General features: G+C 42.6%; 1 protein-coding gene across 1 annotated transcript in view; it reads right to left on the bottom strand.

Annotated features, from left to right (window-relative positions):
* sand (potassium two pore domain channel sandman) overlaps positions 1-21,696 on the bottom strand; it is a 67,645-nt gene extending 45,949 nt beyond the window's left edge. Inside the window, exon 1 of the mRNA XM_071592526.1 lies at positions 21,213-21,696. The gene's annotated coding sequence lies outside the window, so the exon portion shown is untranslated. The remainder of the gene's footprint in view (positions 1-21,212) is intronic.
* Positions 21,697-25,092: the final 3,396 nt, after the last annotated feature.

Here is a 25,092-nt window from a genome sequence, read left to right as displayed (position 1 = left end):
AGAGACAGGCATGAAGCTGTTTCAGAAATGAGATCACCACTCGAGAGGAACATAGAATACAATCAGGACCTATTTGCCTATTTCTTAGATATCGAAAAGGCATTTTTTAGAGTGAATGAGATATAATTCGTTAATTACAGAAAATAGGAGTAGATTGGAGGGACAGGTGGATCATCTGCTACCTTTACATGTCTCAAATTGCTTAGGTGTGAGTGGTGGATGGAAAGTCCGGATGGGCAGTGTCAGGAAGAAGTGCAAGGCAGGGGTGTCCATTATCGCCATATGTGGAGGAAATGGTGAAAGAGGCATGGGAAAATTAGAGTAGGAAAGAAAGTCGGTTGAGAAGTCAAAAAATCAGATTTTCGGTTGACTAACCATCACGCTTTAGTTATCCAGTCAACCAAGTGGTTACAATCATTGCTGAGTGCATTAAAAAACAGTGTTTTCGATATGGGATGAAGGGCAATGCTAAAAACACAAAGGTTATGTTTCCAAAAAGGAGAAAGTCTACATTAAATGCTAAAATGGGACGGCAAAAATTAGAGTAGATGGAAGAATGTATCTACCTTGGGATTGTGTTGGTCATAAAAGATCAAGTTGGTTTTTACATCAGTAGTAGAGGTCGGTAAGGCTAAGAAGCTTTCACAAGGAGGGAGTTGATGGCCGGGACATTTATCAAGGATGTTAAGAAAATAATCGTGAAAAGTAGGTATGAACCGTGGTTTTAAAAAGTACGGAAACATGCTCTTGAAAGCTAGATGAGGCGTAGATTAAAGGATTTTGAGTTATGGGTGTTGAGAAGGATTGAAAGATAAAATGTACGATGGGGAAACAAACGATCATGATGGGGTAGGAGAGGAGATTTGCGACACAAATCCAGAGGAGGCAGGAAATATGGATGCAGAGCGTTTTGATTGGTGATGGGATGTTGAAGACTGTGCTACTAGAAAAGAGGCTGTTAGGTGAGTGAGTAATGGGTGGAGGAATAAAATAAGCATGTTAGATGGAATGAAGACAGGAAATATTCGGTATTGGATAATAGTTTAATTTAGTGCGGGATGTTAGGTTTTGTCTTTTTGAGCGAACCTAAGAATTTGAGCTATTATCAGTTTCTGCCATTCCAAGCTTAAATTTAATGGAAGATTACCAATAATAATAATATTAATGAGGTCTTATGTGTTCGGTGCGTGACCGTAGCAATTCACAACCGACTGGTGTGGTTACACCCCTTGTTGCACACCGCTCTAGTCTTGCGGGCTTTCATGGGAACGTATATTGCCAGTGTAAGCAAGTACATTTAAGTCAACTTTAATAATCTTAATTGAATTTTTCCCTCGTGGTTTTTGCCAAAAATAATAGATTTAAATTTCAGAAGCATTTAAATAGAGAGAATTCATCAGTCAAGCTGGATGTCACAAATTTTTGCACCTAACTAATTCAGCTCTTGCGATACCGGTGCTGTTTTTTATGCCGACCCGCATCGTGTGGACTCCGATCAATTTGCTCGTGAGATATATAATTTCAGCTCTATTCCAATGTTATTTTAGTCATACATGACAGCGCAAATTTTCAGCGGAATTTTTCGCATTTTGTGGTTTCCATCAAAATAAATCGCTAGCAAAGCCTGTTTTGTGACGGGAAGCGGTGTGATGCCTACGATATAGTTACCCTTTTAGTGCACACCCGATGAAATTGCAAGCTGGTCATAAAGATCAATCCATCCATCTTTTAAGGGTTTCTCGACGAAACTATTTTAGGGGCAAGGGCCTCTAACCGCCCAAAAGAAACCAAAAAATCACATCGACCCGATTCTTGAAAGAAACGTTTATACATTCTCTACCTTTAGAAATTTCAGGAATGAATCTTTTCCCTCCAAAAATTGGAGTGAATTTTCCACAATCAACGCTCATTTGAAGTACTGCTTAGAGTATAGCGCGTCTAAAGTCAAGAGCCAAGTTAGTGGAATAGGGCGCAGAGTACGGTGCTTTCAGTCGACTATGGGCGTTCATTCGGAAATTGTTCCATTATATGCGTTCATTTAGTTGATGAGGAAAAATGGAGAGTTCCGTGCGCTCATTTACCCTCCTCGACGGCAAAACTCCGGCTCAGTTGAACTCCCATTCTGCTTACGACATTTAACGAGAGTCGGTGATGACTTAAGCAGGAGCGGCGTAGTGATCACTAGGGAGGGAGCCGTTGCTCAAACGGGGCTCGCCTGACGTCACGGATGGAAAAGGAGCGCCCGCTCCCGGTAGGTCACCGATTTCAGTGATTAGGTGGTTGGCCCCAGAATTCAAAATGGAAATTCATATGGAAGATCATGCCATCGTGATAGCAGTTAATGCGGCCGTTCTACTTGTTGCATTTTAATTCGCATTAGAAGTCGATTTTCTTGCATTTAAAGAATTTTTAGCGCATATAAATTTTTCAAAATGTTCCGCGTGGGACTTCATCCTATTCACCCGAATGATAATTAGAACATGCTCTATTTTATTAGTGGGTTTTCTGTGAGTTGACTCGTAAAGAGAGGTGTTGCGTGGGTACATTTTAATGAGTCTATGTAGCGACCATAGCTCCCCTAGTAGCAGTAGAAGTAATATGGCTAACGCTCGATCTAGGAAAGTGTTATCTATGTAGCGCCAAGTGTCATTTTAATACAGTATTCGAGGATAGGGGGAAATAACGTCAAATAAAATAAAACAATAAAAATTAATTACACATGCAATATAATAGCTCTTCTCGTGATACCTCAATTTGATGAAATTATATCCATTGTTTAATTTTGTCAGTATGATGGTCTTAGTTCCAGTTTAATGTACTTAGTGTACGAGGCATCGCTCTTCAGTAATTTAACTCATTTCGTGATCATTGTGAAATTTAAAGTTATTTTGTTCATTTTTCATTCCTAAAAGTTAGTTACAGCGTAAATGTACTTAATTTGGAGATTGGCGGCATATCCGATTTTTATTAACTAATCAGCCTTCTTGCTATTATTTGTGACCATGCTAAACGTAGTTATTCCATTACAAATGTTAAGGGGTGCTTAAATTGTCGGTTTTGGACTGACTGCACTAGCGATAATTAAGCTAATTTTTATCTGCAAAATTACGAATTCTTTTACTATGGACATCAAACAAGTCCACGAAGTGAAGCTTGCAAGTGTGAAGTATATTTAACTTAAGGTTTACGTTAGCTTTCACTTTAGCAAGACATTATAACACCGTACCTTATTGTTAATTTAAAGTGTTCTTGCACTCTATTTCTTGAACTAAACATGAATTAAAACAATTATACGCTCTTAATGGCACTCCAATATGCCCTAATAGGACCAAGTTAGTTTCGAGGATCACTTTAGTTGTTTCCTTCAAATGCATGCCCTTACGGGCAGAGTAGCATCGTGGCCTAAATGTATGGACCCTAAAGCAACTTTCTCTGGGCTAATAAAAAGTCGACGTATAGGGTTCTCGACTGGAGAACTGAAGTGACGGCTTCCCATTGCCTGCCAATTGTCATAGCTACTAGGAGCGTTCAATGAGAAATGCTTATGTATTTTCACTCAAATAATTAAATTTAACAATTTTAAAGTCATTTAATATTGTTATGTTAATTTTTAATGTACGTATGGTGCGATTCCTATTCATTTGGCTCCAGTATTGTGTTATCGGTAGTCGTTGCGCTTTGAAACACGTTTAGTTCGCCTACGCCAACGATGGAGGTAACCCGCGACACTGTGTAGAAATGTTGCTTTTGTCTGAATAAAATCGTTGACCGAGGTCTATTTAATGCTAAGTAAGGCTTATTGTTAGTTAGTCTCTTTTTCACTGATTAATAGTTAGAATACAGTTGAATATGTTCAACGAGAGGAGGCAATCAATTTCAAAGGAAGGTGGACCCAGAACTCCAATAACTGTTACTAATGAAGTAAAAGCAAGCACCGCTTACACCATTGTGAAGGTATACGTCGAATAACGTTAAAATCAATATCCGAATTACAGAAAATTATATTGTGTACCACCTAAATTTGACAACAAAAATTCCGACGAGAATACGAGACGCATTTGTGGGCGGTGGGTTCTTCGAAGCTCTCCGCGAAATCGCGATTATTTCGCAAAATCAATGTAAAGTGTGTTACTCTTCCTCTTTTTAGTCCATACCAAGCTCCTTGGGGCTTTTTTCGGTTCTCTAATGTGAAAAAGCACCTTCGTGGAAAGCGTCTTTCGTCATCTGAAGTAGGCGTAGTCGAACTGAACATGCTAACTTAAAGCGGCTGCCGCTGACGCAATACCTTTGTCAAATCGATGAAACTTGTACCGAATTTCCATTATCCATCAAGATACCAACAATACATGAAATTAAAGCCTTTACAATTCATTGTTCAATTTAAAAAAATTATGATCTATCTCCATAGAGCAATTCTTAGATAAATGCTCAGCGCTCTTTTAGGGCATTTTCTCTAACCTGAATAAAACAACATCATAAGTCATTAATCATTTTTTTAATGTCGTGAACAGAGGAACCTAGTAGGTTAGAGAAAGCAGGGGAAAATGTTATATATCAGAAGGAGCAGAAAAATATAAATTACAACTGTCTGGATGTCCATAGAAACATACATCCGAAATATCCATTTCTGTAGGGCGTTGGCCATGACGGCAGAATTAAAATGAAAATTATAGCGATCAAACTGTAGTGAGAAGGATGAAATAATGAAAAAATGGGTTGACGGATAATAAATGAAGAAGACCTTCGGAGAATGGCTGATGAGAGAATTCTGTGGAGGAGAATGACAAGAAGAGAAGGAAAAGTAATTATTCAACCTAAGGGACACAAATGCTCCCTGAATAGCGTAAGGGAAGTTTACTTTAGGAGGGAAGAATCAAGGATGAAGGCTAAGATTGATTACAAGAAGCGAACTGATAGTAAAGGCTAGGGCCAGGAATAAGAATTACATGATGAGGTTTACGGAGAGCAAGAAATCTTAAAGGACCGATAAAAAAATCAATCCTAATCCGTGATGACCTGGAACGGAGAGGAATAAATGTTGAGATGAATACGGTCTGCAGGAATCGGAACATGTCTCCTGAATGAGTTGATTAGTTATCCCCTTTTTCCTCTCCCGGGTTACCAGGAAAAAAAAGAAGGAGACACCTTCCACCCAGTGTATTTAATTTTGGGTGGGATGGGGTCGGGGAGGCGCACACAGGAATAACCCTCGGGCGCATTCTTTTCCCCTTCGCGCCCGGAACGTGATCATCACGCACGGCACAGGCGGACCAAACGGAGCGCGCGAGCCGCGCAATAATTCCTCCCCGACGTGGAACCATGCGGGCTCAAAGCGAACTTGATAACGCCAATCAACTAATGGGGCACCAATTCCGTGGGACGATTCCACGCTGCCGAATCCATCCGAGCGGCCGAACGGGAGCGCTCCAAAGGGAATCGAATGCGACGGAGTTTAAAAAGAAGAACAAAAAATAGAAGAAGAAACAAAAGCGAAACGAACGACGACTGCCACCGCCAAGGGAGGGATAAAGGGTTTTCTTCATTTTTTTTTCTCACTATGGGGAGGAGGAGATTTTCTGTTTTTTTTTGGCTCAAAAAAAAAGGACGACTCGGCAACGAGAGCGGTGTCTGGAGTACGACGTGACGTCTGGGGGTGTGGAGGGTGGGATGAAAGATAGCAATGGGCGTGGGGAGAAAGAGGGAAGGTAGGAAAGGTTCGCACAAAAGAGGGGTATCAAATGCACCGTGAAAATATCGCGCGTGTCCTTGCGGACCAGTGCACCCCCCACCCCCCGTCACCCACCCTCACCCGACCTGAAACTCCTCTCTCAATCTTCATTCTCTCACTCATTCTCTCCATCCGTCCACTCTTTCTTTTTCATTCTCTCTCTCTATCTCTCTCCTCAAAATGCCCGCTTTGGAACAATGCGCCCATTCCGCCGGTCTCCTGCCCGCACACCAATTCCCGGCTGCCCGATCCAACCACCACCCTGCGGTCCCCCACCCCCCAATTTCTTTCTGCTACTTCCATTCCCTCAAACCCCCCCCCCCCCCCACAACCCCTTCTTCCCCCTCCCGGCAACGTTTCTCCAACCTCACGTCTCCTATTCCTCCTTCCCCCGCCCAAACCTCCGTGGCTTTCCCTCCTCTTTTCCCGCTCCGCCCCGCACTCCGTATCCCACTTGGCAATCTTCACAATATCTCCTCCCGTCTCCCTTCTTCTTTCTCCCCCATTTTCCCCCTCCCTCTCTCTCACTCCCTCGAGGGAGGGAGAAATAGTCGACGACTGTAGGGACAGAGATCATATGGGCTTCGGAGGAGAGAAGGAGGGGGAGGAGGGGGAGAGAGAGATAGACGCACTCGCGGGCCCGTGTGGACGCGTGGAATTCTTCCCCGACATAATCGCCCCGTCGCCCGACGCGGGTCGTCGGTCGTGTGGCGGGGTTCGTCCCCCAGTGCCGGGGCGGGCGGCCGGAGCATGGGAGGGTAAGGTGGAGAGTGAGGTAGTGGGAGTGGAGAAGAGATATTAAGAGTGAAATCCGTGTGTTGCTCTTCACCGCTGTTCGATGCAAACGATCCGTCTGTGATGTCGCGGCGTTTGTCTTCCTCGGGGGTTTGCGAGGGAGGGAAGGGGATTGGGGACGGAGGTAAAAGGGCGAACTGCGGGCGGGGGGGGGGTGAAGGATTGGGAGCGTTGGGGAGGTAGGACAGAGGCAGGGATGACAAGCCAGCTTATTCTGAATAACACGCTCAAAACGTCCGAATCGGTGTTACGCGGTCAGGTTTTCCGTCGGAATGTCCGTTGGATTGGTGGGCCCTCGCGCACAAGTGCGCACGCCAGCAGTAAAAATGAAAAGGCGTAACTCATTCAGCCTCGCCGCCTGCCCACCTCCATTAAAAAGTGCGCCGAACATGCCGCTTCGCCTGGCGGGATTGCGGAATGGCAGAAAATATTCGTCAGGGACACACACACGCGAACACAAGAAAAACATTCTTTGCCATGATTCCAAATCTAATAGTCGCACGGCGATCCGTATCCTACCGAAGGTCTTAATATGGGCCTAATTTATTGCATTTAATATAATAATCGTTTTTCTTTTTAATTGTACATTGTGAAAGACCTTATTATAAATATCGTGCACCACCTGCTGAGCTGGTAGATCTGGTGGACTACCATGATCATCTACTCTTTAAATGTAACTTCATGGTAATTTGTACATCCTGTGTACGGATTGAATAAATTATATTAACTTTAATATTCAAATTGGGCATGTAAAAACAAAATTGTAATGGGGTTAAAGTAGTATTTGGATGTCGCAGAATGGACGGGATGTCATTCAAAATTATTGCAGGATATCTTACTTAGTTTAAGTTATATGATACCTACAATCGCAGTTTCGATATGATTCATTAGAAATGGTGAAGTTTAAATGTAACAGAAACCTAAATGTAGCATATATCCAATTAAAGTTATCAATTCGAAGGTGGCTTGATAGCTGGGGGTAGAACTTCGTCTAGGGCTAAATCAAACGGCGTGTAAATTCTCATATCTGGATAGTTGGGCATTTTCTTTTCCCTGTGCCACCTATGGTTTCCTAGGAAATCTAGTACCTGAAGAATCATACATATTGGGTTGAGTTTAGAGTATCCAGAGATGTCGAAGAATCAAACCCAGGCCAGCAGTACAACGGCTTGCCCACTGAACTACCATGTCCCTGTAATATGTATCATATTTCCAAATTGTCTAATTGTTTACTTTAATTAAATGAATTTCATTTCTTGACACAGTACTATTCTGCCTACCTATTCGTCGCGTTTTCACATGTACATGGAAAATTAACAATTAAGTTCAGAATTTAGGAAAGCTTTCTTCAAAAGGACTTCAGATCAAAACTCTTGACGCTATTATTAAAATGCGGCGAATAAGCCATTAGTGTACCTCATACATTGGAATTTTTAGAAAAAGGCTGGAGAAGGAAGATGGATGAAGAAGAAGCACTATGTGGTTAATAAAATGGAGTGATAGAAAGCCTAACGCGAAAGAAAATTATCGGGAGAAATCTGCAGAGGGCAGGAAAAGTGGAGAGAAGATATATTGAGGGGAAACATCATGCCGAAGTCTATGATATAAGGAAGGATGTAGAGGAAATGGTCTAGCGGAAGGAAAAATTGGTATTTTGGAAAGTTTGAAAGGCTGTAGAAAGTGTTTGGGACTGAAGAATGATTTATTATAATGTAGCTGATATATGATAAACAGTGTATTGGAAGTGCTTCGTTCGTGAGAAGACGATACTGCTTACTCGGTTTCAGGGTCCATCATAATCCTACCTTTGATATGAAGGCTAAAAATACTAAAAATAATAATGCCAACAACCTCGTGCCCTAATTAAGTCCCCACACCGATATTTTTGACCCAGTAGACTAGGTGGCTACAAATCACGGGCGTAGGAATAGTACCGGTGATTTCATAGTGCATCTTTGAGTCATTTTTGTTATTTGTTTGAGTCATTTTGGCACGGTCATTTTTGAGTGATCAATAGTGAGTGCACTTTAAACCTTGCAGGGCCAAATACGTGGCGAAAAATGCAACTTATACCGCGTGCATAAAAGTAACCGGTTTTAAAACACTAAGGCTAATCCTCGTTAATGTTCACTTATTATTTACCACGTGGAAATTTTATGACCTGCCAGTCAAGTTTTGGCAAGCCGCAGCATTCCGTCGTACACCGCTCAACTATTAACTCGAGAGGTTTCCTCGGATGAAATTTAAGTAGGCGGTTTGCAAAGGCCGCTTTAAAGTCCAGCTCACGTTCTTCCCCGCCGCTTCGGCTCGGCGTTTCGGGGGAAACGAAGCCGGGGGCGGAAGGACGCGGGTGAATGGGGCGGGGGGGGGGAAAGGGAGGGATGGAGGAAAGATATCCTCTTCGATGGGCTTTTCCAGTAACAAAGGCTATCGCATGGCTCGGGCTGCGGCTCGGTGTGCAAACTCTCCGGGCCGCCAGTCCCTTACGCTCCCAGTTCAAAGTGGTTGCGGCACTAGTTCCGAGAGGGAGAGGAGAGTGACCTTTTAAAACTTTATGGAACTTCGGTGCCCAAGAGGTCAGAGACGCCGGGGTAAATAAAGAGCGAGGCAGGGATCCGCGTCGACCGTCCTGGGACGCGCTGTCCAATTTGCCTTTTCCCACCAAAAGAGCAGCGTGGAGCGCGCAAACGGGGAAATGGCACCACACACACACACACGCACACACTTAATGGGGTGGATTGGAGGGGGTTGACGTGTATCCATGCGAGTATTGGACTTTATCCTTTCATTCGGTCACCCTCTGTTTAATGCTATGTACCCACTCTCAGCGTGCGCTGAGTATAAAATAAAATCCTACCTTGCTGACTTTGTTCAATTATTGATATCGAGAGTTTTTCGAGTTTGGATTCCCACGCTAAACCTAGCTGTGTCTGCAAACGCAAGAACACCTACCCGCGGGTGTAGAAAAAGGTTAAAGTATGCAAATAAAGCGTTTTCATTTGACTATGTAATTTATTTGATTATGATAAACTGTCCTTTTAATTTTCTCCTCAATGTCCAAATTCGTGTCTGATAACAAATTCGTGCTTCCTACTTGATGCGGTGAGCCTGCCATTTAATTTCTCTTCAAATTTTTATTGAAATTTGAATATAGAGTAACGGAAGTAACAATAAACCCTAGTGGAAAATGTTCAAGGAATAAAATTATGAAATCCAGATTATCACCTCTTTGTAACGTAAGGAAGTGTTTTAATTCTGAAGAAGATGAGATGAATATAATGAGATAAATAGAGAAGTTCATACACATTGAAACCTACCGAAAAATTTCAATAGTCGTACCAAATTATAATTCCTGCGCAAAAACCATACCGGAAGAGTATTTTTTCACAAAAATTACACTGAGGTTTTTAGAAAACACACGAATTCCACCGTAGTGGCAAATGCCCCAAACCATTTAGTGAGCATTCGCATTAGCCAAAGAGAGGCTACATGCTTGAAAAGAAAGTCGCCGACAAAGCGCGCCGTCTATGTAACCCCAGGAGCCTCGATAAAACCAGAATGTAGTGGAAAGTGAATTCATGGGAGCACTCTATTTGGGGTTGTGTTTTGGGCAATAGTCATGAATTTATGAGGTGGTTTGTTGGTACAGTGATATAGTATAGCCCTGCACTATAAGCCTCTTTTTTTCTCTGCCATCAACGTCAACTGCATCAAAACATTCCCTTTCAACCAGAAGGGCTGATCTATTGCCGAACACTACCTATGGCAGTTTTGGTTTCCGCGGAGATTCCACTTTTTTGACAGCCGTGTAATCGTGTTGTGGGAAAAATTACCATCTTGCCACCCTTTGAGAAGGTGTGCTCCGAGGATTAAGCTTTAAATCCAGCTTTTTTGACGTGGGATATCCAATTTTTGCGTATTATCGGATTTCGTGTTTCCAGCATTGTGGTTGTTTTTCGTTCTCACCTAATAAACGGCTAATCCATGATTGCCACGGTTTATCCACTCACGGTTCACACACACACACGCTTTCTGCCAACTTCGGGGTTTATTTGGTCGCTATGCAACAGATTTATTGAGCGCATCGCCACTAACTAACCAATGCAGTCATGTCGCGCCACAGCCGCTCTTCTTTGGTCTCATTTGTTTTCATATTAAAAACCGTTGTCCGTTATAAACTGCTATTTCAGGATTTGTGGTGCTCACAAATGATCGAAATTATCGGCAAAATTATCGAATATTCGAGTTTTTTTTCTTTTTTGAAATAGGAAACGGGCTATAAGCATAATTAGCATTATGCTCATAAAAATATAGTTTCCTCAACTTCTTTTACCACAAATAATCGTTCACGCGTAGAGAATTATGTTTATTGACAGCACATGACTGGGTATCTTTCCAAGGTTATTGTTAATGTGAATTTTTGCCCATGCTCCACACAAACACACACATGTACGGCGCATATAAACATATAAATTTAAAAATTGTTATTAATCTTGTTGCTTTTACTCTTTGGTAAAAATCATTGTTCGGAACCTAAATGCGTCTATTTTGATTACATTTCAATCTTTATAAACTTCTGAAATCTGCGTTATTTTGAAGGTCAAGAATATCATTGAAAAGAAAACTGATGAAAAGAATTAGGGTATAGGAAAGAAATTAGAATAGGAGATTGTGATTGAAATAATTTTACATTTTCAAATAAAAGTTAATGTTAACTTTTTTTATGGATATTTGGAAAGAAAAATAAGCGCTGAATAATAAAAAAACTGATTTGATCCCAAGTCCCTGAGAACATTCAGAAATTGAAGTCCAAAGTTAGATAAAATTATTCCTAATTATATTGTTTTTAATCATTGAATTTCACTTGACTTTACCGTAATTTTAAACGACTCGGATTGCCCTATGTTTAGCTTTCTCTCTGTCGCAAATGAAAATTTCTCCAGGGGATTCGATCTATCGGTAACTGAATTGGTTGTAAATGTTCCCTTCCCTGTTAATTAGGTCCAAATGAAAATTCACAAATATTATAATTACACGGGCATAATTTTCATTATTGTTTGCTCATGTTTTTACACATTATGAGACCCCTTCTAAAAATATTTCACAACAGTCACCCCAATATATTTATATTTAATCGAAAAGTCCATTTCCTGAAGCCACTGTGAAGCTTCATGAAATTTTAATGAGATCTATTTAAAATTAGCTTTATCACAGAGAATTTGTTATATTTTATTTGTAATTTTCATCAATGATACTATGTTGAGATTATCACCTAAATCATCTGACAGTGTAAAAAGTCTAATTTTCTAAAGCAAAGAACTTTTTTTTTATTACAAAAATAGCACATCAAATTTTGATTATTTGGCTAAAATAATTTACTGCTAACTAGGTGCATTTTCCCATCTTTGTCACATTATATTTACATTTTTTTACGCTGACAAAACTTGAAACTTTAAATGCTCCTGCGCTATTTTACGAAAGTGCTAAAATATTCAACACTTTTGTGTTGGCCGTTGACTAAGAGACCACGCCACCACGATGTTGGAGTGCGACTGAAAATCAATATCGGCGTGTATATTGAGGAGTGGCACGAGTTATTTCGTGTAAGAGGTATTTCAAAATTGCAGGAGGGAATCTTACGCTTTTTCTCTCGTAAATTCTGAAGTGAAACGTAAAAAATGAACGCTTTGCCATTTCCTCAATACGAATTTTAGTACGAAGGAGAGTAAGACTCCTTCTAGCTAGCGTGAAGTGTCTTACGGGATACGTCGGGACTCTATCCCGGTGGTGGAGGTGGAGGGCGGGGGGGGGGAGGGAGAAGAATAGGCAGAGGGGGAGAATAGGCGGGCAGGAAAATTCCGAAAGAAACCAGCCAGAACACAGTCGCTGAGGCTCTACAAATACTACCTTCACAAAAAGCGCCAGAGATTTCTCGTTATCTACATTCCTTATCTGATTTCGTATTCTCCTCGGAAGAAACGATCTCGGAGACCTGCCATTCGGGGCTTTGTTATTCTTGCCCAATGAAGAGGCGTGTGGCCGGCTACGGTTACCGCTGGTGCTCGGTGTTTTCTGGGATTTTTCAGGGTCTCTGTTGTCTGTTTGTATGCGGGTGGCACGTGAGAGATACTCTGCTCGGTGCCTGCTAGCGATGCCCAGGCTTTCCACCGAAGGAGCTAGGTCTAATGGAAGATTTAGATCAGAATTGTTGTGGATTGACCTAAATCATAAAATACCCTACCACTATTCAAGATAATCTAGTCTTAGTCCGATAGTAAGCTTCAAGCAGGATGCTGTTATTAATTGAAAATGTTTTGCATTTAATTTGCAACATTCATTGAATGAATATGCTGAAACTACGAATTGTTATCATGAACAAAGTTACACAAATTTTGTGGAATTTTCTATCAAAACATAAAATAAAACATTATAATAATAAAGAGGTTAACAGGTAGTATTTGTACATAATTACATGTACGTACATAGTTGTGTGAATATATATATATATATATATATATATATGTATATATACATATATGTATATGTATATTAGTATATATATACCTGTATATATATACATATATGTATATGTATATTAGTATATATATATATATATGTGTGTGTGTGTGTTTGTAAATGATCCTTCAAAATACTGGAGAATCTTGTACATATAGTAATCTGATATCTGTAACAGTTTTAAGAAAAACATCTTCGAAAGCCCAGGATATTTTTTTCTTTTATCTATGCAGTTTTGCATACAATAATTTATGCCCTTAACAGTTGAAGTAATTACTTAAGTTAATAATTAGTCCTTAAGTTAATATTAAGAACCATTAGATAGACTAATGAAACACATATTATCGGAGACTTCTCTGACTAATGCTGTCCACTTCGAATTCGGGGGAAACGAGATGGTGCAGGGGCTAACGTACTGGCTTCCCACCCTGAGGGCGCGGGTTCAAATCCCGGCGGTGTTGAATAATTTTCAGAGGTATCTCGATCCCTACTTGAGGTGCTTTGTGGAGGGCACTTTGAGTGAGTACGCCGTCCGTCGGATGGGACGTTAAAACCGCTTGGCGCCTTTCGTAAAGAGTAGGCTAATGCCGACGCCGGGTTTCTCTCCACCCTTTATCCTTTCCTGTCCATCCCCTATGGCGCAAATGACCTTAGCTGTCGGTCGCCTCCCCTAAAAACTACTACTACTACTCGAATTCGGCAAAATTTCGCACTTTTTCTCACATCTAGCTCAGGAAAAATTATGATAACTGCTTGAATCCAGGAATAAATTCTATTCTAAAATCACTCTTGAGTAAATTTTCAGTGTTCACACTAGACACTCTACTTTTGATCACTCCATGTAAATGTGTTTCATGTCATTGACTTTTTAGAGTAGGTATCAGAGGAGGAGTGTCAGGCAAGAATTATTTTATCGTGTAGGGATTCCCATCTTTGGCGGCTCTCAAGAAAGTAGTTAATACCTCTTATTCGAACTTAATTGAGTACGATTTCTCCAAATCTCTTTTGTAGGAAAATCGGGTTTGGATCAAGAAATTACCGACCTAATCACTAGAATTTCATTTCATGGAACTGATTGATTCTCTGACTGTATTTTAGCGCTCGTGAAATTCGAGCTTAATCATATTTTTCTCGCCATTGCTGACCTTTATCCTTAAGTGGATCAAATTTATTCCTAAAAAGAGACATGCAAATATTTCTTCATTACCCTCAGAAAAAGAGGAAGGCTGTGAAAAGGGGTAAATATTTGTATCACGATGACTTAATACAATCAATTTGAAAATTACCCAAAACAAAAAACGGGTTTTAATTCTCATTCTTTCAGGTCTCGCAGCTCGTGATCAAAACAAAGCCTGGATTAAGTGCAATAATGATTGATTACCCACCTCAGACGCTTTTATGCCGTTTTCTATCCAAAATCGTAAATAACTGATGTGTTTTGCTAGTAAAGTTGTCTTTACCAAACACTACATTAGGAATAAACTTGAGATGCAAATCGAAGGAAAGTTTTGTTGAATAAAATGTTAAATTCAAGTCTTACGCTTGCAATACTATATTTATTGAATGAACGATGTCAACTTTTTAGGGCAAATCCTCTCTCTTTATTTTATTGTATTTATAGCTTAAATTTCGTTAATTGTACTAGCGACCTAATAAGTATATAATGCCGTGTCACCCAACAAACTAGGTGGTTATATAACTGGGTATACGAATTTTGTCGATGATATCAGGATGCAAATTACTATCTGCGTGAACTAGACATTCAAAAAAACACTAATAATGATTATTATATAAAAATATAAGTGGTGTCATAAAAAGAAGTCTTACTTTATTTTGTGCAAATTTATTTATTATCAAGTGGGGATTTAATAACCAGCTCCACCAAGTTTTGGAATACCTCAAAATTGATACATGGACGATTCCGTTTACCTACAAGTGGCTTATAAATGATAGTTGGCTGATACGTTCATGCGGAGGGTTATAGGGTGTGATGTGGCGGTGTAGGCTTGAATTGTTATTCCTCTAGGATGAAAATGGGCCCTTTCAAAAGCCTAGCGGATTTCGGTTTCGCAATTCATCACATAGTTTTCGACATCTTTCAGTGAATCTCCACAAACTGATACTCAGCGCCATCGTTGCAGTCCACATTTTGGAAACCACTCACGTTAGTTAGGGCTTGCAGACTATAATTAGCTCCCCTCTTGTCACTCAACAATGATTTATTGAACTTTCGAATCGGAGAGTCAAATCCGGAACCAATTTCTCCCTTCCTCCACCCCCTCCATTCGTCTTTCCAAGTGGCACTCAAAAAGAAAGAAGAAAGCGGAGGAACGATCCCTCACGGTGAAATAGGAGCGTGCCTTGCGTAGCTCAGATCCTTAGTTTCCTCGCGGAAAAAAAATCACTAATTGGAACAATGTTTGGCGAGCTCTAAGCCAAGAAAACCCGTCCCGCGCAGAGGGAAGCAAATAGCGCATGCTAGTCTTAGCGTAAACAGGATAAGTCCTTGCCTGGGTTTCTCAACCACCCCGGAGACCAAGATTCTCCGTCGAAGTTTCCGTATTTTCACGGTTCCCATGGTAGCGTTGACTAAATCTTCTCGGTGTTGGTAAATTTCTTAGAGCAACGCAGCGACCAAGCGCGTGAACGTTGCCATGCGAGATAAGACATTTCAGCGGGATCCGATATTTGGATAACGTGAATTTGAACGGGTTGGATTCTTTGCTGAATTCCTTCCTTCCCTTAGGTTCCAACCGAATTTTACGGAGGAAATTTCAGATTGATCCCGGATCTAATTCTCAGTAAAAATAATGAAAGTTTAACTCTTGATTCTTTAAGCGATAGTTCATTGACATCATATTTCAATAAATCAAATCACGCTCCAACATGTCCATATTTGGTCAAGTAGACGCTGCAAAATGCCAAATTCGTCTCTCTAATCTCTTCCAGCTCCATTTCTTGGCCACGGTTTGCTTGCTTAGCACGATTTATCAGTGAGACTAAGGGCAATAGGGGGTAGCTGTTAGCACGCATGCGGGAGACTTCCACATCAATGACTCACCACGCTTCCCTTGGCAAAACTCGATACATCTACGTCTTCTGCAATGCACTGAATCAGTTGATGGCGCTGGAAATATTCTGTTGCAGTCTTGAATATAACTGCCACATGGAGATATTTAAGAGAAGTGTAATTTACAAAAAAATAATAGCCATATTACGGGAAACCGTTGATAATTAGAGTTATGATAATTTACAAATTTTTACCAAAACTTATCCCATTCATTTCCTGGTGAAGTAAATAATTCATTAATTTTCACAGTTTGTAAGGTGACTACCGGCCATGCAGTTTCAACGTGCTGCGTTAATCGCCAAAGAAGAAATCCTACAATCTACTTGACGCGGAGATGAGGAATCAGTGCCGTAACGTCTCAAAGTATGTACCAAACATTCATCTCTTACGATTACAAGCCCTCACCTCATAAATTAATTTTAAAAATTTCCGCATCACCGTCAATGATATGCACCCAATGTAATTACACGTAAATTTCAGGCTATTTACAATGTTTTCACTCAGTTTTACGCTAAGTTAATTTTAACACATATTGTGTTATAATTAAGTCTCTCGGAACACTGAGGAATATATCATGCTTGACTGCGAATTATGTGCATCCTGATTTGGAGACCGTTGCGCTCGGGTCGTAGTATTTTAAATGTGTTCTTGGCTTTGTCGCCAAGTGAAATGTGTGAAACGAGACGAGTCTGACCAGAATCAAGCTTCGGTATCACCCAAATATATATGATGACTTGACCAGTGACAATTTAAATAAATTGTTAAAAACTTCAGTAAGTACGCTAGGTTTCAGCTATTATTATTTAAGGATAATTACTCGTATAATTACTATGGAAATATCTCTTTGAAGCTACCAATATATCTCGTCATTCACCTCCTTTCCGTTAGATATAATGAAGTAGAGGGATTTTTAGGAAAAAATATTTGAATTCAGAACTCAGTCGGCGTATCACGACAGTATATAGGCTATACCATATATCTACTGATAACGATGCATAAATTTGATACGAGACCGATCTACCCAAGCTTTGTACTAGCTGAGCGAGCTCTTAACTGCTCCCCAGCCGAGTTAAGCACCAGGATTGAGTAAGGCGGTGAGGAAGACTTTTCCACTTGCGGTTTGTATGGGGTTGGGAACATCTGATGTTATTACGATTGGATTTTCAATTAGAATATACGAGGAACTGAATGGGGATTTTTAAGAGCGAAGGCGCACGCCACATCAACATAACCCTAATTTGGTGGTTACACTGATATTAATGGTACTTTATACTATGTCAAGCTCGGTTTTATCCGATAGGGTATCAAAGTAGGCACCAGTGCAAACGAAAATCACTGCTTCTCACGATATTATAACCGAGATATTTGGAAAAACTGAGAGCCCTGCAAGTGAAAAGTTCTGTCCTCTGCCTTGATTTAAAAGGAATATAACCATGACGTAAAAAATTACAAATGCAGATATATTTTTCTCATATAAATGGTGGTTCATAAATCTTGAAATCGTAAAAGCATGTTCTTTGCACATAAGCCGAATTATAAGCACTTTTTTTCCTAACACGAAGCATGTACGAAAGCAAAAATTGACTAAATTGAATGAAAGAAATTTTAATATGTGACGAAAACGATAAATTAGGTGGATATTGAATGGTGCTAATAATGTATGATGATTTAACCCTCTGCCACTATACAGCCCTCGTGATTCATAAGGAGGAAACATTTAACTGTGTATAAAGTCGGAGAACAACAGGTGACGACCAAAAAATGGAAAGCAATAACAAATAATCGAGTAAAGATGAGAATACAGGATGAGAAGAAGATTTGCGTTGCCTTCTTTATAACTGAATGCTAAACGAAACAATTTTATGCTGACCTCACTTCAGATTATCCCCTCGAGGTCACCCGCCACTCCCGACACCTTTCCGTTTTTGTTCCTCGTTTTCTCCGCTCCCTTTGGAATAAATCAAATTCATTGCTGTAGCCGATCTGGCTGACGGATAAAGGGACGCGGTGTGGTGGGCTGCAGAAAATCAATTCCCGAATTTCCAACTACTGGCAGTGTTTATGACGGTGTGGAACGTGCTGGAAATGGAAATGCGCACTAAACGAAGGGGATGTTTAGTAAGGGAAGGGAAAGTCGCGCGCCGTCGCCCTTTTAGATTCTGTGCTGCAACACCGTAGGCGCATCCTGTTTGAGAAACCGCGGGACGATTTAGCCGCGGGAGAGGTACAAGGGGCATTGTGCGTCGGTGCGATGGGCTGGCTGGCTCACTCGCAGAAAAGCGAGGCCTCCAGGACTCGTTTCGGGTTTACGAGGAACGGTATTTTTTCACGGCCCTGGATCCCTTTTATCGTCTCGAGTCACCCGTGATGATACGAACACATGTTCAGGAGCAGATAAAAATGTATACCTCACCCCCTTCGTCCGTAAAAGCAAACGGTGCCAAGATCCACAGCGTATAAAAGACCCGGGAATCTCCGAAGAAGTAATTAAGTATCGATTTTCGGGCGAACGGGTTATTGGAAAGGCCGTGGGTGGTTTGGGTGAGAGTGGCTGGGTCGAACAGATACAAGGGGATCGGGCGATGACGGAACATGGGTTAGACATCAAGGGGAGAGACGCGAATGGATAGCAGAGGCTCTGTGTGTGTGTATATATATATATATGTATATATATATATATATATATATTTGTGTGTGTGTGTGTGTGTGTATGTATATGTGTATATATACATACACATATGCATATTATATATAAAGCATAAACACACACTCACACACAGATATATATAGATGATTTCGTCGACGTAACACGGAAGTGTTGAATTATAAATTGGACATCAGCAAACAATTTAGATACACATAAAAAGATCACTCACAAGTTATTTCTTGATCATTTCGACGGAATTCCGCTCTGTCTTCATCGGAAGATGTAGACGGAGCGGAATTCCGTCGAAATGATCAAGAAATAACGTGTGCGTGATCTTTTTATATGTATCTATATTGTTTGTTGCTGTCCAATTTACTATATATATATATATATATATATATATATATATATATATGTATGTGTGTGTGTGTGTGTGTGTGTGTTTGTGTGTATACCTATTTCGGAGGAGAAATACTTGGGCGTAAAGCGCGGCAAGAAACAAACAAGATAACCTCTGTCCTTGGAATTAAGGCGCCGATTTCTTGGCGATGCATACCACATGATTTCTGGGCGAAAAGGCCAACTGATGTTGTGAAATTTGAGAGTGATAGTTTGACGAAAATTTAGGAATTTCCAGTTTTAAACAGTTGTAAATAAGACCGAAATAATGAACCATTGTTGCTCCTTTGACGACTAATACGGTAGATATGATATGTGTAGGGCATGTATTCAGTCACAATATTAGGATAACGCAAAAGCGATTTACTTACTGATGAATAGGAATTTTGGGTACTGGGTAGAAACTAGAGAAAAATTCCCACTAAACCAGCAGTATCACGTTCATTTTAAAATAAAAGAATATATGTATATTATATATTCATATCCACAGTAGGTCCATTCAATTTTAAAATGAATAGAATTCTTTGTTCAAACAATGCCTATGATAACTTATGTCATCTCCCTTTATCTGGAAATCTTAATTGAATAGCTCATGCGTGTTCGTTGCAAATATTCAATTGCGGAACGAAATGAGAAAGCGTCATCCAATACTCTTCGTTACAGATAGTGGCGCAATTTTTTATTTTTTCCTGAGAACCAAAATTGTTGAAACTGAGAGAAAAAACTTGATTGCTCAGTTCCGTGAAAATAACCATTAGTACTTGAAAACTAGCACGATTATTCAAAAATATTTTTTTATTTTGCAGTCTATAGATTTCACTTTATCGATTGCATCGCTAGGGTTCATGCCGTCGCTCCAAATGGACACAGTAGCAGGTAACAAAACAGGGATGCCCTCTTCCGAAACTCCCATGTAACCCAAATGTAGAGCATGGATTGCACGACTGCGATCCGTGAACGAGATGCACGTCCGAACAATTAGCCGTCCCTATCCAACGGATGCCCGGATGAACTTCGATACAAAAAGGTTCACGAGTTCTCGACGCAGGGAATGGAACACCAATTGTCGGGCGCGGTGACCCCCACAACACCTCCGCTCCACTAACTGCTCTTTTATGGAAGGAAACAATAAATACTCGAAAGGGATAAAAATATCGACTTGAGAGAAAGCCGTTCCTCGCCCACCGTGTGTATCTCTACCGATGGAAATATCGAGGCGGTAGAGGAGCGAGGGGACGGGAGTACGCGTACGTGAGGGGGGGGGTGAGGCGAAATGGAGGGTTAGGGGGGTGTCGGATGTAGGGTTTAAGCCGTGCTAAATCGACAAGTTTAACAAATCACCCCGCAAATCGTCAAGGCTGTCGCCGAAGTTTTTAAGGCTCTATCGTGTGCGAAGATGAGAGAGACATTCAAGACGGAGGCGATGAGCCATTTTCAGGACGATCGCCAAAGTGGAGCAAAAAAAAATAACGTGAAAAATGAAAGGTCGTGAGCCTCCTTAGTCAAGGTGAGGTTCTCATCCCTTTACCCCATTCTCTATCGCACTTTATACGAGGACGACTCATTGTCAGAGGGACCGAAAGAGAAGAGATCTAGAGAGAGTGAGAGAGAACGGGATGCACTGGGAGAAAAAGTTCTAGTGGGAAGGAGACTCTCTCCACTCGGGCCACGAGGCCACGAGGAGCTCGCTGCCCGCAACTACCACCTGCTACATTTTTCAAACTCCTCGGAAATCAACACCTGACCTCTCCCACGCATCTCTCCCCACTCATCCTCTCTCCCTTCCTCCCCATCCCTCCCGCTAACCCAGTCTATCCCCCCGGTTCCCATACGAAACCCCTCCCCGCCACTCGCGCCCGCGCTCCTCCACGAGGCATTGGGAGGAATAGAGAGGGCGGAATCACAACCACCGTAACCAGGGAAGCGCGCACACACACAAGGATACACATAGACACACACACACCAAGGACTCGAGCACATGCAATCCATATCTCTTTCTACTCTCTCTCTCTCGCACACAAATGGTAGGATCTCTGGGACATCCATCAAGAACGAACCTTGTTTCTTTTTCTTTCCTTCCCGGTTGCGCACTGATATTCTCCTTTTTCCTTTTGGATCGTGTCACTGTGGTTGAGTCCCTTCTTCCTCGAATCCACGGTACGATTTCCGGACGTGCCGCGACTTGAGGCCACTCCAACCTCCTGCGGTGTTGTCTCTTCTTTCTTTTTGAACGACTGCTGGCCTCACTTTCTTCTTCCCGGCGCCTCCGTCACCAGAGCGAGTGTCCGTCGGAGTGGGCACTCACCCCCCGACCCGAATCGCGCGGGGGTCCTCACTCCCGGTTTCTTTCGGAGGTGACCCACAGAGAAAAAAACATCACGTCCCCCCCTGTCGCGTGCAAAACAAGTCCGGGGGCGTTTTTTTTGTTCGTATCCGATCGAGTCGGACGAAATCGAATCGGTTCGCAACGAATCGGAACTTCCTCCCTGCCTGCCGACCCGGCGTCACGTGAAGGGTATCTCTTCTTTCCGTCACAGGGAACGAACCTCCCTCTCCCCCCCCTTCCTTCCCTCCCTCCCTACTGCAGAAAGTTCAATCTTTCCCACCCCTCCAAGCCTTCCCCCTCGCCACCGGGGTCACGGATACGAGGAAGCGGTGGAGGGAATGGTGGTGCCGGGCCGGATCGGATCGGTTCGGATCGTATCGGGTCGTCCTCACCGCAGCGGACCCCGCATCACCAAGACGAAAGAGTGTTTTGCTCCTCTTCGGGGCAAAATAAAAAAAATACATGTGTGTATATAAATATATACTACCTCGCCCCACTTCCCGCAGTCTCAGACGAGCACACACACACCCACGAAAAGAGTACTGGCGCACACAATCCGCCGCGGCGGCCGTCGCTTAACGCTGAGAAAGAGAATGAACCCATCCCTCTCGGCACGTCCCACTCCGCAGTGGGATGAGGGAAAGATGTATTTCCCCTCCCACTCCAACTCGCAATAAATCCACTTCGCCCTCTCCCTCACAAATTCACACACACACTCACGCGCACGCTCTCCCCTTTTCCTTCTCTCCGTCTCCCTCTCTCTCTCTCCCAGCGGGTGAATCCGCAGGAATCCTCCACGGTTCTTTTATAAATCTCGCGGACGCCGATCGCCGGGATGAGGCGCCATCCTTCCTCTCCGGGGTCGGCCAACGAGGGGATGGCGATCGCCGTCGTCTTCCATGCGGGGGGGGGGGGCGCTGGTGGAGGACAGAAGCACTGGCCTGGTTGTGTGGGAGCAAAGAGGGAGGTGTTTCAGGAGGGGAAACGAGAGGCTGGGGCGGGAACGTGGGAGGGGGGCGTAGGCGACCGGGCCTGGGTGGGAGAAACCGCGGGAGATACAAGCGGAGAATCGAGACGTGTCTCGCGGGAGGGACGACGGGCGAAGGATGGCGGGGTACCGGCGGTAGTGCTTCCTCCCGCGGTCGGACGTCCAGAGCACTCCGGCTATCGCTAAGGGGGTGTATCGTGTGGGGGGTGGGGAGCACACCAACAGAGCGCAGCCTACCGCGGAACGGGGCACACACACCGCTAGGGAGCGCCGTCGGTGTGCGTTTGGTGTCTCCCGAGGCGTGGGCCACGCACGATGGACGATAGATGGGAATAGGAGGGCGTTTGTGTGGGGTGCGGGAGGAGGAGGGATGGCGGGATGTTGTCGGGGTTGGGGGAGGGGTTGTTTTGTGTGAGTGGGGAGGGGAGAAGAGAGGTGTGGGAAGGGGGGTGTGGAAGGAGGAGGGAGAGGGGGGTTGGGCGCCGAGACACCAAACTACCGCCTCACGCTCCACCTCTCATCCTTTCGTCCTCCTCGTGTTCTCCTCCCTCTCGTCCTCATCCTACCCCTCTCCATTCCTCACCCCCCCCCCCCGAAACCCCTTCTCTTTTTCGTTTCCCTTCGGGAGACCCGGGAGCAGTTCGAGTCCGCTTAGCCGTGCCGCTGTGCTCCCCAAAATAGAACCCCCCGGTATAAAGGCACCCCCAGGCCGTCGACACCCCTTCCCCTACACTCCCCGTCCTTCTCCCCCCCTCCTCCTCGCGACCGAACCAACCTCCACACGCACGCACGCACTGTCCTCCCCCTCCCCTCCTTCCTTTCTTTCTTCCCCCCTCCTTCTTCACCTCATCCTCCTCCTCCTCTCCTTTCCCCCGCCAGATCCTCGCGAGGCACGCGGGAGTGGAGCGGACTGAAGGACACTCTCGCGGAAAAGTCTCCGCGACGAAAAGTGGGACTCTTCTCTTCTCGCCCTCCTGGGTACTTAACGAGGCGAGGTGATTCGCATCCGCGGATCGAGGGAGCTCTGAACTTCGACCTGTCGCCTGTCTCTCTACGGCGTGGGAATCATTTGCGGGATTAAACGTTTGGGTGCCTCAGATCTGCCTCCCATTTGGTTTCCTTTTGGGTCGGGGAAATGCGACTAAATGGAGATGCCACAAAGACAATTTCTGTGTCTGATGGGTGCCTATTTACGTAATTGGGCTAATGCTGGCGGACTTTCGGAGTGCATTGTGTACGAGTGACTCTAGGAAAGAAGCAATATCATTTTATTGCTTTGGGTAGAGACCCTTGGGAGTAAAGGGAAAGAAGAACGTCATGCGTAGAATAAATGAATAAATATAGCATTCATAATAGCAGAGCGAATAAATGTAGAGTATATTCATGTCCTCATATTTTTTTGTGTGATGGAATTTAAAGCAAGAGGTTGTATGTTTATGACTGAAAATATTCTAGTGAACTTAATTGTTTATTTTTTAAGGATAACATATCCTGGATCATTTTGAAAAAAAATAATTTGTAAAATCTGTAGTCACAAGTGTGGGTGAGTCTGTGCTGATGGGTTACTTCTTGTGTCACTGATGCCAGATTTCAGAGATCAAACAAGTGTTTTGGCACCTTATGAGAGAACTAGTAGACGAGGACACAAGGCTGATATTTACGTCTATATTTTGTTTCCACTCTTTGGAAATTAATCCCGCTCAGAGAAATATGATCATTATGGCACAGAGGAAGCGTACTAATTGTTCATGAGTTCTGGAACCGTTGTAGTTTTATATTAGAGCTCCTGCAAGTCATTGAAAACCAAGAAACCATCAACTGTCAAAATTAGAAAATATGAGGGTTCTATTCGCAAAACTAACGCTTACTTAGTGAGAATGAATTCTCGTATGGAAATACCCCTTTATGGACTCTGAACGAGTGCAAGGGAGATTTTGTTTTTAGGAAATATGGTAGTTATCTCGCCATCTTTGATGGTACATGGTATTCCATAGTCGGTGGCTCATTGAATGAACACACATTCAAGCTCCTGCTTTCCTATCATTCTGGAATAGTGAAGGTCAACTTCGTCAATTATGATACGTGGAATATTTCAGGTATGAAGAATATTTCATTCCTGTATATCAATCTATATAACTGTCTTAGTTTTGAAATTTTTCGGAAACAGGAACCGAAGTAAAAAACGCACTGTATTGTCCGCTGCGAGAGTGTGTGTCGCCACTATGTTATGATCCGGGCCGACCAGAGAAATATTCCTCTTCTTGGCAGGCCTGTGGCATGGACACTTACTCTAAAAAGATGCATCACTTCTACCGGATTATAAAAGGAATAAACCTTTAAAAATGTTCTAAGATCCCAAAAATCACTGAACTTAACTTTAAATAATTTCAGTACAATAAGTCTACAATATTATGCGCAAAGAATAACATATGACAATTGCAACATCCACCTCTTCACTTTACTAGTGGAGGTATCTTTGATCACCTCCTCATAATTAATTTGCATTGCCAGATTTCATTGATCATGATGTATCAATGGCAAAAAGTTATTCTGCTAAACATCAAACGTAATGGCACATATAGCAATATGCGTCTACGTATGCATCTACCTAGTTATTCTTTCC

The sequence above is a fragment of the Hetaerina americana genome, unplaced genomic scaffold, assembly GCF_022747635.1.
Source record: "Hetaerina americana unplaced genomic scaffold, ioHetAmer1.1.p SCAF_5, whole genome shotgun sequence".
Lineage (NCBI taxonomy): Eukaryota > Metazoa > Arthropoda > Insecta > Odonata > Calopterygidae > Hetaerina > Hetaerina americana.
The sequence above is the reverse complement of the archived record's forward strand: the minus strand, read 5'-3'. Positions and strand labels throughout refer to the sequence as shown.